Raw genomic sequence first — 18,822 nt, 5'->3', positions numbered from 1 at the left:
TGATCAGTTGAGACGAAAAGCGTGTGAGTCAGATATATTACATCTAAGAGCTGTCCGGCGGATGTGAAAGAGTTAACCACATGATCACATGATGTTGAGACTGCGGAGTTGATGCAATAAAAATATGGCCTCAGATGTCTAGACAGCATTATTTGTTATTGGTTTTGAAAAGAAAAAAAAAAAAGAAAAGAAGAAGACAGCAATTTGGTTAAAATCTAGAGAGCAGCAATGGCAAAAAAAATCTGCATAATTTTAATAAAAACTATATAAAATATTTCTTTCTCGTGCCTTTTTTTTTTTTTTTTAAAAAAAAACATCTCTCCAAACTCATAACTAGGAGTTCATAAATTGGTTAATATTACACAGTGTGCATTCAGCCGGAGCAAAAACAGATTTAAAAAGCTGTGTTATGACCTTTGACCTTTGACCCTGGTGAAATGGCTCTGGAGGCTGACTTATTGATGAGTGAGTCAGTGCGTGAGTGAGTGAGTGTGTGAGTAAGACAGTTTGCAGGTAACAAAGAAAGAAAAGATTTGAGCATAAATGATTTATAAGGCAGACGCCGGCTCACGGAGACAGGTTCATATACCACTAATATCACGTTTGATGAGGAATAAAACATGTAAACATGATGGGCTGCGCTGTTAGGGAAATAATCATCAATGGGGTGGAATACCGGCGCCCGACGTGAAGAGGAGTTACTTTTACCACTCTGAACTCCATGAGCACGTTGCTCAGTGTTTTATTCCTCTCATACCTCTTATTCTAATTAAAGAACGACACATCGTACTTTTGAATCATTTCTTGGTACATTTAATGTCTGTGAAACAAGTTAGCTCCTGTTATCACTTGCATTATAGCAGCTACAAACAGTCATCCCTTAAAATGAATGACAATTAATGAGCTCTCCATCCTGAAAACTTCCCCATGCCATAAAGTGAAACTACAGCTTTACCTCAGGGCTGTTACAAAGAGCTGACACAGGAGACTCCTTCTGGAAAAAAATATCAATTCTAATAAACATTACTGAAAACGTCATCGTATCTACAATTCTGCATGTTTTCAATGAGTTTTTATGGCGCGCGTCTGCCATTACAAGTCCAAGTGTTGCTATAGAAAGAATATAAGACGTGGAAGAACGAGCACGTTAATATAAAGCTGTGATTTGAACTGCAGCCGGAGCTACCGTCAGAGCTGCTGTTAGGGAAAATTCATCAAGACCTTCTGACCAATCAGAATCGAGCATTCAATAGCTCCAGTCGAAAAAGCTGTCTCCGGAGTTCATGCCATATAATACACCAGATGGGAAAATCTGTCGGATCCAATATGATACCGATGCAGCAATATTTCAGGCCTGAAATAGGACACACACACACACACACACACACACACACACACACATATGTATCACAGGACACACTTACATTCACGCATGAGTGTCTTCTGAAAAGAAACATCAAAGACGCTCTCAGAAATGAGCTAATCTGGTGTCAAAAACAGTGCAACTCCTCGGAAGCGATGTGTCACGCCGCCTGCTTCATTAAGTGCACTCTGCAGAAGGAACAAAACTCTTCCTGTGAGAAACTCCTGCAGCTCATAATCCCCGTGTGAAAAATCGATTGTGCCACAACCCGACATGTCGTCTAATGCAATCCAGCAGAGGCACCTGAGTGATCTGAGACATGGTTCGGTGTGTATGTGTGTGTGTGTGTGTGTGTGTGTGTGTGTGTGTGTGTGTCTAAGTCTTTCTCCTTAAAGTCCCCAAAGCTGAAGAGGAACTGAAAGAGTGTGTGCCTTCCTCAGGAGTGTGAAGGGTTGGCAGTGCAGGCTCAGTGTGTGTGTGTGTGTGTGTGTGTGTGTGTGTGTGTGTGTGTTATGGGAAAAAGAGTGACAGTCTAAGCCTGCTGTATCTATCTCGAAGGTGGTGATAAAGATCTGAAGATCCTGAAGGTGAACTGCAAGATGGTTTAGAGAAAAGAGAGGGAGAGAGAGAGAGAGAGAGAGAGAGAGAGAGAGAGAGAGAGAGAGAGAGAGAGATAACCTCTACATAATGGCCTCATGATGTCTGATAGCAAAAACAAACGGTTATGGCCTCCTGAAAAAGGCGAGAAGAGTAAGCCCACAGTTTCTCACACTATAGATATCATTCCACCAGAGGAGGTTCTCTCATATCCTCAATATCCTCAATATTCTTTTACCCTGGCACTTTATCCATGTTGCAGTGGATCCGGAGTCTATCCCGGGAATTCTGGGGATGAATCAGGAATACACTCTGGCCAGGACATCAGTGCATTACATGGGCACCATGCACACATATTCATTCATGCGTACGGGCAACTTTGCATATCTGCATGTTCTTGGGAGGTCAGAGGTGAACCTGGATGAAATAGGTCTACGTTTAAAGAGCTAGGTCTTTAGTAGTGATGCAGCTGTTCAGACAACCAGGGGACGTTCATTCCAGCACCTGGATACAGGGACAGAGAAAAGTATTGATGCATATCTTTTATTACTTTAAAAATGGAGGGACATGTCAAGCCATGCAAGAGGCTCGGAGCAGACATGGTACAAGGCAGGACTTGGTAATTGCCTTGAGGTTGGTGGGGATCCATTTTTGCCTTAATTCCTTGATTATAGTTCCAGGAACCTTTCTATTCCCAGCATAGGCACTTTTCTGTAGATCAGGAACGACAGGTGGGAGGGGCTTGATCTACTAAACAGCTCTGATTGGTTTCCTCTCTTTGCCGAGAACGAGCAGGTAATGAGTGAGTGGTTACACCCATGTGTGGTTGTGTTGCAGTGAGAAAAGGAAATGTGTATGCATTTTGCAGTGATTTCAAGTGGCTAATCGAAGCCTGCCTCCTGGGTCTTCATTCCCCTCACAGCCGACCAAAAGTGGTATAAAAAGCTTTAGTAATCACATGCTAGCTAAATAACGAGTAAGAAGAATGATCATTCTATAAAGACTTGCATTTGGTCAATCAGTGGCATTCTGATTTGCGGGCAGCTGTGGATCAGGTGGTAGAGCGGGTTGTGCACTAATCGTAGGGTTGGCGGTTCGATTCCCGGCCCACATGACTCCACATACCACATGAAGTGTCCTTGGGCAAGACACTGAACCCCAAGTTGCTCCCGATGGCAAGCCAGCGCCTTGCATGGCAGCTCTGCTACCATTGGTGTGTGAGTGTGTGAATGACACACAGTGTAAAGCGCTTTGTAGAACCACTAAGGTTAAAAAGAGTCAAAAAGTGCAGCCCATTACCATTCTGAACTAGCAGCATGAACAAAATGCACTTGTGAAATATTTTAGCTTGCCAGAACCTTCCTGGTCATACCACCTTCGGCAGAAAGAAGCCTATTTTTTTCTGGAGAAAACCAAAAAAACTCATCCAATTGTGCCTTGATCTCAAGACATGCGAGTGAAGAGTGACGTGAGACAGCTTGAAACAGAGAATCATAGAGAGGGTAAAAAAAAGTGTGAGGGACAGGCAGAGAGATAAGACAGTGCTAAGAGGAGCTAAAGACGAGTTCCCACTCCTCTGAAAAGGAAGAGCTGTACATACAGAAGTGTAAATAAAGGCGGGTGGCCCTCTGCTTCTCCAGCTGAACAAAGAGATGATGTCACACACACACACACACAGAACCAGCATTAGCCATCTCACGTCTGGACACGATCATACACTCCAGCACAGACCCTCAAACTAGAAGCTCTCAGAGTGTTTAATTTTGTTATATAGTAGAAAGTATAATTATAGTATAATAGACCAATTCATTACAAACTACTAAAATGTTTGAGGAACATCTCTACAGCTTTGCCCTAATGATAAATATCCGGATCTTCTAATATACGTGATAGGCATATGTTAAATCAGCCCCATGTCCCATATATGTCCAATCAGCTAGCCGGCTAGTAAACTAGCTTCTCAATGACCTATTTAACATTAACTATAACTAAAACTAGCCGCTAGTTTAGCATGCAGTCTCTAGATACCATGTCATCATGTAATAAATGTGCATGTTCACCGTGATAGTCCAAAGTCATGGAGTTTATTTAGAGGCGTCACAAAAACCGAGCTCAGAGCATGACTCCGCCTCCAAATCAGCTCCTGAGCAAGTCTGTAAGCCTGGGTTCTAAACATAATTCAATTTGACTCAATCGTATAATCAGAATCAGTCATCCACAAGGTGTTAAAATGTTATTAATTTATTTTTCAAGTGCAGGTGTACTTTAATCGAGAGATGGCTGAGCAGCGGCTATGAGCGAGGCACGCGGACTCCGCTCGTGACTTTCAGATGTTCATAAATATCAGTTATGTACACTAATATATGTACAATGTACACTAAAATACAACATAGTATGTACATAATCAGTGTACACTGGAGTGCAAAAGTTTGTACTCGCATGAAACAGAAATATTTGTACCACAAAAGAAAGCAACCTACAAATATACTGCAGAATCAACAATATATATATATATATATATATATATATATATATATATATATATATATATATATATATATATATATATATATATATATTTTTTTTTTTTTACAAGGGCAATGTAAAAAAAATGCCATATGTAGCCTATATATTATAATGAATTATTATTGGTTTAATAATAGATAATATTTATAAAAGGTTTTTTTTTTTTAACTACAATAGCAACTGTAATGCACCAGATCAGAAACAATTATTGACAATTAAAACATATTTAATATGAATATAATTGTAACATAAATGTTATATACGATTGCAGCTATACAATACTTAATATATTTTATATGATCATATTTTTTATTATATTCTTAATAGGTTTATTATTATTATTATTATTATTATTATTATTATTATTATTATTGCTACATTTTGCAATGAACATTTTGCAATATAAACATAACATACTTTTTCACTATTAATATCTATTTCACTCATGTCTATAATATTATCTCTATACCATAAAGTAAATAATAATAATATACCATCTGTTAACCCATACCACCCTAAAATGTCTCTAAATTGAAAGTTGAATTTTATATTGAGGGTGTACAAACTTTTGCACTCAGCTGTATTAAGTGAATCCAATCCTAGGTCTGACTCTGATGCTTTGCTCGATCCATTAACATACCCTGTTAGAGTGACTGATATTTAAAGAGACTGTATTTAATTCTGCATATATCCTTTACATGCATTTGCGAAAAGGAGATGAACTCTTTGACCATTGGGTATTTGTGTATGCGGCTGACCTTTGAGACAGATAACCTGGTTTCACGGAGCTCTGTTATTATCTGGCACCGACCCACTTACGCACGGTCCAAAGTGCGAGAAACAATTTTAAAACAAATTTCAAGGTGCAAATAAAATGGAAAATATCCTTATTAATAATTAGCGAGTCTACCCACATGTGGCCTTGATGCTCATACGATAAAAACAGCGTTATTCAGTGAACCACTGCAGAGGCGTATTGACTGAGCGTGACCAGATTAAACACTGGCTATGAAATATGCATAGTAAACAAAAAAGAAGGGACAAAATGTGCATGCTAGTGGAAATGTGGATATTTCACTATTACAGCTGTCAGCTGAATGTTCTGATCTCCTGCATGAGTCAGTATGTGACCTTGAATAAACAAAAAATAGAGGACGTGAAGACCTTTTGTACAGTAGACCGAGTATAAAAAAAAAAAAAAAAAAAACATTATAGGAGCAGCAAAGCAAGCTTTGGTCTGACTTGAAGTGATTCAGGGTTGAATGACTGATTGAAAAACAGATGATAAATAATAAATAAATAATTATTATACAGTTTATACAAGATTTTTTCTTTTTTCTTTTTTTTCTTTCCATTTCTGACACAGTTACTGATATACAGGATATATACAGATCAAATTCATCCCCTCCCATCCCCAATTCCCAAATTAAGCTTCTCTAATTTAAATCCTTGATAGACGAATTCAGCGTAACATGAAATAAATTTGATTTAGTATACAGGGTTTTTTTTTGTTTTATTAATAATTATTAGTTTTATTTCCCGATTCAAGTATGCTTTAGCTTTGATTTATATAGGTAATGTTTACTTAGGTCAATTTATTCATTTTACTTTGTTCAATTAGTTTTATATTATATATATATATATATATATATATATTTATATATGTGTGTGTGTGTGTGTGTGTGTGTGTGTGTGTGTGTGTGTGTGTTTGTTTTAGTTTATTTTTTAAAATGCCTTTAAAGAGGTTGAAAGACGTGCGAGTCCCCTGAGTTTATATTTGGAAATCATGGAGTTCACGTTTTTTCAAGAGGAAGTCTGCAAGATGAAATTACCCCTTCCTGATTTTAACAATGCCCCTAAAACCTCACGTCTTAATGGGGGCTTTCAGAAGGGCTACGCACACACACACACACACACCCATCAAGTATTGCGGTGAGAGGACGTGTAAGCTCTTAATGTCCAGGAAGTGAAACTCATAGAAGTGTGTGTGTGTGTGTGTGTGTGTGTGTGTGTGTAAATTAGCCATTAGGTCAGCAGTGCTCATGCTTGTCTGTGTACATTTCCCATGACTTCACTGTGATAAATGTTAGCAAAATGTGTTAAGTGCTCTCAACATGCACATAGTGTACAGAGCGGTTGCACAAGCCTCTGTACAATCTTCTCTACTGACAGTTCAGGGACAGAACCCGACCTGTCCGGTGGATCGTTTTAACCATATAAAGATACACAGGGCTTTCATAGTGCATCAATAAGCACTGCATATACGTATCTTTCATATATGAAGTCATGCTGAAGGAATTATTTAAGGATCGTGCCAAACCCTCTGAAGATTTCTCTTTAGTTTGTCATGACTTTGTCTCAGCGTTAGTGTTACTTCATAAGACTGCTCTGTCTGTATTTCTTTTTTCTCTTTTTGTCTTATTATCGAGCAAGGTATTTGTTTGTCTTCGTTAACAACACATTCATAAATCTTAGAGATCTGTTCAATCTGGTGAACGATGACGCGATGATTTGTACATTCTAATGCTGTCGAATTCTCAAATCTGATTGGTCAGAAGGTGTCATCAAGGTGTCAAGGCTGTAATTTAAAATCGCAGGCTTGTATTAATGTGCTCGTATGCATGCGTTATTGTTTCCATAGCAACAGTCCGTCCACATCGATGTTTACTGATGGACGGAGTCTCCACTGTCAGCGATGAGTAACGCTCAGAGGTACCGCTGTAACTTCAAGAGACAGTTAGGTAAGGAATGTTTACAGCTGCGATAACTGAAGTGATAACAGGAAGTAATTTGTCTCACAGATATTCCACAACTTTAAATGCAACTACGAATGGACAAATCGTATGTACTTTCTTTTAATAAATAAGAAATGATCATCTTTAGCAAACTGCTGTGGTGTAAGAGGAATAAAACACTTCGGGACATGCTGTTACAGGGAAATCATCACTGCTGGAGTCGCGACAAACTAACAACTTGCATGAACATCTGGAACATTCTGGAACATTCTACCTGGTACTTTCCATATATTTTTCTCTGGTTCGTGTAAAATCATAATTTGCATAAAACATCCATGAAGCGATTCATAAATGCTCTGTCAGCGTTTTAGAATTGATTTCAAGTTAGGAAGATATACAAAATTTTGATTAAGCAACTCCGCCCATCTCTCTCTCTCTCTCTCTCTCTCTCTCTCTCTCTCTCTCTCTCTCTCCTTTTCTCCCTCTCCCTCTCTCTCTCTCCCTTTCTCCCTCTTCCTTTCTCTCTCTCCTCTCTCTTTCTTCCTCTCTGTCTCCTCTCTCTCTCTCTCTCTCCGCTCTCTATCTCTCCCTCTCTCTCTCTCCTCTCCCTCTCCCTCTCTCCCCTTCTCTCTCTCCTCTCTCTTTCTTCCTCTCTCTCTCTCTCCCTCTCTCTCCCTGCCTCTCTGTCTCCTCTCTCTCTCTCTCTCTCTCTCTCTCTCTCTCCCCCTCCCTCTGTCTCTCTCTCCTCTCTCTCTCCCTCTTCTCTCTCTCTCCCTCCCTCTCTCCCTCTCTCTCCTCTCTCTCTCCCTCTCCTCTCTCTCCCTCTCACTCTCTTCTCTCTCTCCCTCTCTCTCCTCTCTCTCCCTCTCCTATCTCTCCCTCTCTCTCTCCTCTATCTCTCCTCTCTCTCCCTCTCTCTCCTCTCCCTCTCTCCCTCTCTCTCTCTCTTGCTCACACACATACACCTAACTCAATGCATGTCTTGTCCCATTACTCAGTCTCTGTGTTTAACACCTGCTGCATGTAGTGTACACTCCCCTCCCTCCCTCCCTCCCTCAATCCTCTTTACATCTATCTCTCTCTGTCTCTCTCTTTCTCCGCACTCTCTCCTTCTCTTCCCTCACTTCCCTCCTCTCATCTTACACTCGCTCAAAAACAAAAACACCACACCAAACAAATCAACATCAACAACCTAAACAACCCCCCCCCAACCACAACCTCCCCCTCCCCTTTACACGCCTCTCGTTCCCATGAGTAGCACAAATTCAATTACGCTTTCAATGCAGGCTGCATGAATGCGTGAATATGCGCCGAGAAAAGAGAGCTAAAAAGAAAAGCGAACACAAAATGAACCCAAAGCTGCGGAGCTTATATTTGGTGCCAAATTTTGATTAGCTCGTCTCAGTTATTAATCTTATTGTCACAAACCTTTCTTTTTTTTTTATCTCACCGTAAAGAATGGAACATTCTCACTCCTTTTTACATCCTTTCTCAAACTTTTTTCCCCCTTTCATCTCTCTCTGCAGACTTCACTTCACTTCGCAGCTGTATTTTGAATCAAACCGAGGATCCATAGAGAACCACACAGCCATTTCTTCTCCTTTTTTTTTTTTTTTTGACCGGTACACCCGTCCCCCTCACACACCCCTCACCCCCCCTCCGCCTTTTCTCTTCTCCAGCTCATGGATCACTGGGTAGCTTAGGAATACAGGCCCCCATACAAAAGCTGCAGCTGACATGTGGACCTTAATGGCAATAATGGCCATTTTTAAGCCCAATCAATCACATTTAGTGGACGTCTCCATTTTTTGGTGTCTGAAAAGGTATAAATAATAATAATGATTCCAAAAAAAAAAAAAAAAAAAAAAAAAGAGTGGGGAGGGAAAGAGAAAAGAAAGCTGGAGGAAGAGCCCAGGCGAGGGAGAGAAAAGCAGCTCTGTAAATATTTTAACTGCTTATTAAGATTTGGAGGGCACTACAAAGGGAGCATCTGTGAAGTAGGGAGCATGCTGAAAAGGAAACGATCCAGATGGTTCCAGGGAAATCCGATCTGCAGATGGAAAAAGGAGTAAAAGCTTTATTTATTCATTTATTTATCCGCACATTTATTGTTGTTCTAAGTTGTATGCTGGAAGACGGAGAGACTCCAGAGCTGTCTCTCTTTCCATCTCTCTGTGTGTGTGTGTGTGTGTGTGTGTGTGTGTGTGAACCCTCTACGATTGTGTAAATTGATTCCCAGGTCTCTCAGGCTTGTGACGGAGGCCAGGATTCTCCTTGCAGCCCATAAAGTGTGCACTGAATACCCTCGTTTGTTTATCTTCGCCAGACTCGGATAGTTCTGTGTCTCTTCGGCCTCGTCTTTACGAGCTGCCGCGGCCTGCGGTGCGCTCCGTAGACACGCAACATGCAGGGAGGGCTGATTCTCTCTCAGCGGTGGGGGACGTAGAGGGAACCGGTGGAGGATATAAGTCTTTTGTAGGCTTCCACAATGGCTTTTCATTTTTATGTCTGCTTTTCCACCCACCCTAATAATATTAATAATAATAATAATCCATCCATCTTCTATACCGCTTATCCTTTTCAGGGTCACGTGGAAACCTGGAGCCTATCCCAGGGAGCATCAGGCACAAGGTGGAGTACACCCTGGACAGGGTGCCAATCACATACACACTCACACACCAATTCATACACTACGGACACTTTGGACACGCCAATCAGCCTACCATGCATGTCTTTGGACTGGTGGAGGAAACCGGAGTACCCGGATTAAACCCCCGCAGCACGGGGAGAACATACAAACTCCGCACACACAGGGCCCCGGTGGGAATCGAATCCCCGACCCTGGAGGTTTGAGGCGAACGTGCTAACCACTAAGCCACCATGCACACATAATAATAATAGTAATATTAATAATAATGAAAAATGTGTTTTAATTATGCAAAGCTTCACTTCTTCGCTGCCTCTTTTTCTCGTGTCCTTCAAACTCTAGCAAAGGTAGATGCTCTGATGAAAGGTGAGCATGTTGTCTCATGAGATAATATGGAAACTTTTTTTTTTTTTTTACAGCTTTCATTCTCTTTCGATTCCCTCTCACTCTCGCACGCTCACTCTCTCGCTCTCTCTCTCTCTGTCTCTCTGTCTCTCTCTTTTATCTGGTTTGGATTTTATTGGTCGCCGAGCCCCTGGGAACTTCAGCCTAATAAAAAACAATCCGTGGAAATTTTCCACTGAATGTATGCACTTTAGAGAGCAGGTAGGCATGAAGGCACGCTCTCTGCATGCCGCCGTGCACTAATATACAGTCTATAAGCAATGTAAGCAATGGGTTAGTGAAAAATCTGGCATGGCAGTGTGCAAGTGGTTGGATTACTTTCTAACATAAGACAGGTGGTTAACTGAAATATAAAGGCACTTTATGAGTATCATTAACTTTCCAGATACAGCATGCAACTTTAATTTCAATCATTCGAGTCATCCCAGTGATTTCGAATTAAGAAGCACATCATGAAAGATACGCAAACTACAGAGGCATCTTGTTTTCAAATAGAAACCCAAATCTACTCCGGCAAAATGAGCAAAAATGAATACAACCAACACAACGAGCGATATTTTAAGTCTAACATGTGACGGCACGGCATAGCTTTAATTCAAATCTCATATTCTTGTTCGATTCGTGCATTTTTTTTTTCCAAACGCCGGTTTCTAAATTATTGGCACCCCTAGCATTACTATGGAATTACTTACAGTACTAGCAGCGTCTTCGTTAAGTCCATAATAAAGCTACCAAAGTAGAACGCCTTGGACTAGTCCTCAATTCAGAACATTTTCTGCTTAGGTATATCTTTACATTTGGGCACAGACCAGAGATTTTCTAAAGAGTTCAAATCAGGAGACTGCAAAATCTAGAGTTAGGATGCATCTTTGTTATTACGTTCATTATCTTGATGAAATGTATACAAAATATACAACCAAACTGTAACCTCCTGGCAGATGTGACCATGTTTTTGGACTAAAATGTGCTGTTATACATCGCAGTTGCACTTAATGAAGGGGGGGGGGGGCATTTTTGTTATATATTATTTAGAGGTGCCAATAATTAACACCCATGTTTTTGAGAGAAAACATTATATATATATATATATATATATATATATTATATATATATATATATATATATATATATATATCTCCACATAAGAATATTTTGTTAGATTAAAGTCAAGTAGTTTATTTGATTGTTTGTATGTAAATTATGAATAATTCTCTCTCTCTCTCTGTTTGTCTTTTTTTGGACTCCATTGCAGAGCCTCTAATATCCAGAGGACAAACTCGGATCTTTTATCCCATTTAATACATCACGTTTTATAACGCTCTGGTTCTGTGCAATTTCAAAATCAAACTCATAAAGGTGTCACATATAAACCATAACTGAAGGACAAACCTTGTGGAACCTTACATCATAATCTAATGTAAAAAATGCATCTACATTAAAATATTTACAGGTGAGAATCATAAGTGATGGGATTGAAGCTGGTGATGCCAAGCAGTGGTGCGGGAGGGAAAGGTTTAGCTCTGCATAGTGCGCATGGTGAGTCAGTCCCATTGGCCAGAAAAGAGAGTTTTATTTCTATTTCCATCTTCGTTTCTGAGACTCGAACACGATACTGAGAAACACAATGGAATTAAAGTAGCTACATGTCTGACGTGCTTATATTATGAATGAAATCAATTTAATTTTAAGGTCGGTCACACACATTGTGTGTGTGCGCAATATATATGCTTTATGTTATTGATGCATGCTCACAAATCTGACCCGCCCCCAGTGGGCTAACCTCGGTGCATGTTAGGTGGCCGTTCACTGGACCTATTGTGTGTAAATAATCCAATTAACACGACGTCACCATAGTGTCAGACTCGACCATTCATCATCTAATCTGCACCTAATCGACTTCGCTGGACAGGCACCAGCAGCTGCACCCCACACATACACACACACACACACACACACACACACACACACACACAAAATCATACATATATTCATAGCTCATACATTGAGCTGGTTATCACAGAATCCCTAAGGGTTCATGGGACAGAACTGAAGGGGAATTGTTTTGAACTGAATATGAACACACGACAAATTTAAAGGAAAAACCAACATAAAGTGTGTTAGTAAGGTGTCGGGCAACCATGAAACAGCGTCAATATCATTCAGCACGTCTCTGTAACGATATCCGAGTAATAAACACCATTGTTCCAAAATATATTCCCTCAGCTGGTGTTGTGATAACTGTGGTGGAGAGATCTGGTCAGAGTCAAGGCCATAGCATATGATTTAGATCATTTTCATCCTCATCAAACTGTTTAGTGAGACCACATGCCCTGTGGATGGGGGCGGAGTCACCTTGGAATAGACCCCGCCCATCAGGATTCTGCTGAACTAAGCTGTTTCATCAGAACATAAATAAGACCCGTTAGAAGAACTTTGATTTGATTTGATTTGCTTCATTCTAAGGGGACAAGTGGAGCCAAACTACGCTAGCAAAGTAAATATATGCCCCCCTATAGGATAACAGACCTATCATTTTTATGCTTTTATTTCTTCCTTCTTGTCAGCTTGTCTGGTTTCGCCATTGTCCTATGGCATCTCTCATCAACAAATTATTTACACCCGCAGAACTGCTGCTCAATGGGTGTTCCACCGCCCCCACCCCCCCCATGCCACGGTCACAGAGATCACATTTTATTTCAATTCTGATGTTTGACGTGAACATTAACTACAGCTCATGAACTCTATCTGGATGAGTTTGGTTTTTTTGCATTGCACTGCTGCCAAACGATTGGCTGATTGAATAATACCATGAATGGGCAAGACTATACAAGTTCCTAAGAAAGTCGACGGTAAGAGCATATGTATTTCAGAGGCTTTTGTAAATGTGGTAACAGCAACGGATTTAATTTCAGCCCTGGAGACCCCCTTGAACATTGTTTCTGATTTCCTTGCTCTAACACACCTGACTTAAATCATCAGCTAATTATCAAGCCCTTTATGGCTTGTGTTTGAACAAGGACCCATTAAATGTGGATAGCATGGGTTCCACAAGGTTGGAATTGAGATGAGTAGGGTCAACCATCAAGAACAAAAGCATGAGTTTACTGAGCTGCTTATTATTCAATTATACACTATATCAAAACAAAGACAAATATGCTTTTATAGAAGTTTGAAAAAAAAAAAAACTCCTTATAAGGAATTTAAATGTTCAATGTTTAATTTCTTGGTTATTTATCTAAAAGGTCCTTTTTTTTTTTGCACATCAATGGCTTCAATAAATTTGTATCCAACACAGCACAACAACAATGATCTATCTTTGGGGCAATTATCTTTTAACTTTTGACCCACATAGCACAGTTCTCAATGTGTTTTGTGTTATCGTCATTACCTTTTTATTAAAGCAGATAAGAACAAACCCTTTTGATTCAATTAGTGAAGTATTATATAATCCTGCTTTGGAGACAATTGGATTAGTTTTTGTTAACGGATTTAATAAGTGCTCTCGGTAGTGAACTCGGAGCTGTGGATCCATACGGTATATTATCAAAGTCCTAAGTACCACACACTTAGTGCCTGCTTTATAGCTAGAATGACTCTGGCATTCTGGTGTACTTTAGTTCAATTTATTTGCTTTTTACTGTCTTGTTACACAAAATAATTCATTTAAATTTTGTATCACACACTTAATTGGTTACCTAGAACCTAGGAGTCTGTAAAAGAAAGGGTTAGTGACCTAACTAATTTCTGGACAGTTTTGTAAGAATAAACAGCACTAGATGAAAGAGTGAGATGAATTACATTCAAATTCGGTTTGATCTAATCTGCTCTAATCTGAACTTCTCATTGTGAAACCATGTTGAACCGATAGACCTGAATCGAAGCACTGATCGAACACTGTAAACAAAGGGGAGATATGGCTAGTTGCAAGTTTGGCTCATTTCCTAAGAGGTCAGACGGGTCACACGTAGGTGTGGCGGGGTGAAAGGTAAAGATGGACGTCTGTGAGGGGGGTTGGTTTCCAGCTGCTACAAAGTTCTTGGGTCACTGAAACATGAAACAGAGATAAACATCAGAAACAGATGCAGCTAATGAACACAGTACACAATGAAGTCTGGCAGTATATGAACAAACTCAACAAAGCAAGAAAATGGACACATGGACAAATCAATGAATGGTCTATCTGATGTACAGTATAGTCTACTATTTCAAATTTCTGGCCAAGAAAGAGAGAAGACAAAATAAACTAATCCACCAACTTGTGAAAAAAGTCCCGCTCTCCAGCATCAACCAGAGGCGATTTTTCAGTATTTAGTGCTAGCCTGGCATACAGGGAGTGGTGTTCTTGTAACAAGTGGGTCTGAAGCGAATGACGGCAGCAGAAGTGACTGGCGCAGAAGGGTGAAAAAAAAGCCCCCCAGATGCCACACTTCTCCTGGGCCACAAAACCCAGCTGGGCTTTTTATGGCCAGCCCCTGTCCAGATGCCTACCATCACAAAGCAGCTGGTCTTAGAGCTGATTCATGTCGAACACAACTACTCAAGTCAATTTTTATTGTCATCTCATCTATATATACAGATATAGAGTAGGATGAAATATTGCATGGCCAGGACAGCCTGATCTCATGTAAAATTAATAGGACTTCTAACAAGTACGGGATTTAGTTTGGTTCTTGAAAGAAACGATATGGCCACTAACCTTGTTACCCTAATCTGAATTTTTAAGTTAAGAGTATGATATATATACACGTAAATAACTACAGAGAGATTTCATGGTTTGAAAAGTGAGAGTAGAACCTTAATCATGTTGGAAGGTGGAAGTAAATTTTCAAGGCTCTACAGATACTTTGAGGAACATATTATTACAATATTATTTGTGTAGCCACTGCACCATATTACATCATTGTCACATGACCACCTGCATCACGTTTTTTGTTTAACGAACAGTGATATATATATATATATATATAGCCACTGTTTGCACTGCTTTTTTGTCTCACATAATTGTCTATCCATGCTTTTGTCCATTCGGCGATGTTTAGTTTTGCCACAGTATTTTGCCTCGTGTTATTGTGTCCTTGTTTTTTTGTCTGTTTGTTTATTAAATGTTTGAAATCTGCAATTGCTTCCGCATCCATCTTTGAACCATGACAACTAGAGGCAACAGTGCCAAGGAAACCACATGAGGAAGACACATTGAGAGGAATAATATACAATATTTTCTTCTAACACTGATTAGAAGGATTAGAGATCTTTACACTACACACTTGAAATGTTTTCGTCTCACAAATTTGTAACAATTCATGCAACTCTTCAAATAACACAAAAATGTTAAGTTTACAAACTTCATGGTTAGGCTACTTGTAATTTTCTTATGACTTCTTTCATGTGATATCAAAAATCTAATCAAATCGTTTTTGATCAGTCGATAGATTGGTCATGGGATTGTGTTGTTTGGGGGGGGGGGCTATTCAAGGCCACCGAGTGCCTTGTGGTGTATACGTTTGCAGCAATGCAGTAAGAATGATGTACAATCATGACAGGACAAATTACTCTCTTTACTAACTTTCCATGTCAGTTGCTGTTTGAAAGTTTTTACGAATTTGCAACAGGTCATCGCCATACAAGACTATACACAGACTATGTACATAGAAATACATAGAACATTGTACATAGAAATTTGACAATTATACCAAAGAACTCAAAGGGAGATACAATCATGGCATGACAAATGACTAATTATGCCAGATTGTCTCATTAAGTTTTAAATTGGCTTGTGCAAGTGCAAACCTGTGACCAGGTGAACTGATCATCAGCATAAAACACAATTCATGGACTCTGTAGAAATGCTAACAGGATCAGGTTGTTTTGAAGGATAATATTTGCTCTCCAAGGGTAGTGGCTAAGGGTACCATCCATCCATCCATCCATCCATCCATCCATCTTCAACCGCCCACTCCTTTTCAGGGTCGCGGGGAACCTGGAGCCTATCCCAGGGAGCATCGGGAACAAGGCGGGGTACACCCTGGACAGGGTGCCAGTCCATCGCAGGGCACTAAGGGTACCATAGTTAAACAATTCATGCTGGATATTGTAAAGAGTCTGGATGTAAATGCATCAATACAAGGTTGTACATTCTGCCGAAACACTAGAATGTCTAAGATGCAATCGTGTCATGATAAATCGCTAATTGGCCGCTAGTTTTATGCTGGATTGTCCCGTTAAATTTTCAGGTAAGTGGGCTTGTGCTTTATGGATTTTGCAGCCACGTGAACAGGTCATTAGCATACAACAGGATGCATTGAGTATAAATGGTGCAATAAGTGTAAGACAAGAATAAATACAGAGAACAGACCAGCTAAGTCACACCTATCAATTATACAGGACAGCAGATATATGGCACATGGGTAGACTAAACAGTCCAAGGTTGAAAGTTTGGGAAACTGACAGCTTGCTTTGTGGCATTCATGAGATCAGATCTAACAATGATTTTGAATAAAAGTTTTATGATTTCTCTTTACTTATGACTGGTCATGGACTTTGGTAGACGAACAGGCTGCAAGTTTTAAACCAATGTTATAAAATAAAGCACTAGTTTAACATGCTAGCCGAATCTCTTAGCTTGATCCCCCTCCTTCCCCTCCTTCTGTCTCTCTTACCGCCCGATTCCCAGCCCTTCATAGTTCGACTGAAGTCTACCCACCTCAAGCATGGGAGTGTGTGCGTGTCTGTGTGTGTCATGGCACGGCAGCATGTGATAAAAGAACCAATAAAGGGGCACTTTTATGACAAGCGGACTCCCACAAAAGGCCACGGTCGGTGGGGCCCCCTTGCCTCTTCTTGGAGCTCGGCTTATTAATGCGTCAGCTCTGTGCGAGAGTCGGTGCCAAAGACATATTTCAATCCCTGATCAAACCCCTCCACTACACCCCCCCTTCAACAAATAACGCTGTTTTGAAAATGATTACCAGGGTGCTGTCGGTTCCCATAGAGATGACATTAAATGAAAAGAACAGAAGGAAGGAGGGAAAAATTATAGCGGGTGATAAAGAAGCGTCGGTATAGGATGACACGCTGACTCTTTCAACGGTCAGCCGTTCGTATTCAGTGGGCCGAATGTGGCATTTCTAACAAGTTAGCAACAAGTGCATGTGACGAACACAGTAACACACCAGCTCTTACGTTCACAAACAATGGAGGCCATTTGAAACCTGAAGCCTCACAAACTTGTTCATACTTGCAGCTTTTTAAAAAATGTTTTGCTGTTGTTGAATGTCAACGGTGTGTCATTGTGTTATGGTGGCTCATTGTCTTCTCATATTTAACATCTTGCCAGGCAAAAAAAAAAAAAAAAAAAAAAAAAAACACAATAAAAAACAAAACAAAAAACAAACAAACCTGTACACACATGCGGATGAACACTGAAGGGTGGATATGGAGATATATATATGTAATGTGTGTGTGTGTATATTATATTATATATATATATATATATATATATATATATATATATATATATATATATATATATATATATATCTTTTGAGTGATTTGTAATGAGTTATTAATCAACATTAATCTTTCAAAATAGCAATTGATTTGAATGGTTTCTTCAAGCTTATGAGATTTACAAGTGCCTACTGACTATTCTTAGTTATCTAATCAGTACGTTTTGGGAAAGTTTCCGGCTCGACCAAATCCAGCCTTGAAAAAGCTGTGTATCTGTTTGTATGTGTGCGTCAGCACTCTTTGGTCACAGGAACTTTCGGAGGTGAAGCGAACATCTGCCGAGACAACTGGACGTGCAGATAATTAATGAGGATATTCTCATCTACGCCTTAATCAATCAGAATCATTCAACCTGGCGTAATGTCTAGCTTAGTGATTGTGCGAGAGTATAATTGTGGCTGTAATGAGCGTGTACGCAGAGCGGCCTACGAACTCCTTGCCAAGTGTGAAGCTGACTTCTGCTTGATGGAGCTGCAAACTATTCTTCAGTAAAAAATTTTCTTCAATTGATTGCATCTCTTGACTCCTGGCCTTCATTCATCCTATCTGGTCCATTGGGTTGTTAACTTCACATTGTCCTACAACACTAATGTGGATGCAAAACTCATGAGAGTTTCAACAAGCAAAAAAAACCCCACAAATAATTTCAAAAATGTTCTTCATTGGCCAAGTTTCAGAACATAGTTTCTTCAACGTAGCACTGATTTGAAATTAGTTATTTGAAAACGCTCATGGCGATCGTCCTGTGATCGGCTGAGTGATTGACACGGTTTTACAACTGTCCTTAGACTTCCACTGCAAGTGAGATTTGAGTCAACGGGTTTGAGTTCTTTTGTTCTTTCAGTTAACAGTACAATTAAAGGGGTCAGTTATTTTTCTGGTAATCTCATAAATGCGGCATATTCGTTGGATAGAGATGAGATGGAAAAGCTCTGGATTATTCCTTTAAATTGTAAGTTCTTCTGAGTTTTCTCTCAGTTCTTTAAAAAACTTGCATAACTTCAAATACACAAGACCGTGTTAGGAACACCATGACCCATCAA

The 18,822-nt window shown here is 39.8% G+C and overlaps 1 long non-coding RNA gene across 1 annotated transcript; it reads left to right on the top strand.

The window, feature by feature from the left end:
* Positions 1-6,590: 6,590 nt before the first annotated feature.
* On the top strand, positions 6,591-9,640 carry LOC128602955 (uncharacterized). Its single transcript, XR_008384919.1, has 3 exons — positions 6,591-6,919; positions 7,128-7,498; positions 8,748-9,640. It is a non-coding gene; the product is annotated as an uncharacterized LOC128602955 (long non-coding RNA).
* Positions 9,641-18,822: the final 9,182 nt, after the last annotated feature.

This window comes from Ictalurus furcatus, chromosome 27, assembly GCF_023375685.1.
Source record: "Ictalurus furcatus strain D&B chromosome 27, Billie_1.0, whole genome shotgun sequence".
NCBI lineage: Eukaryota > Metazoa > Chordata > Actinopteri > Siluriformes > Ictaluridae > Ictalurus > Ictalurus furcatus.
The sequence above is the reverse complement of the archived record's forward strand: the minus strand, read 5'-3'. Positions and strand labels throughout refer to the sequence as shown.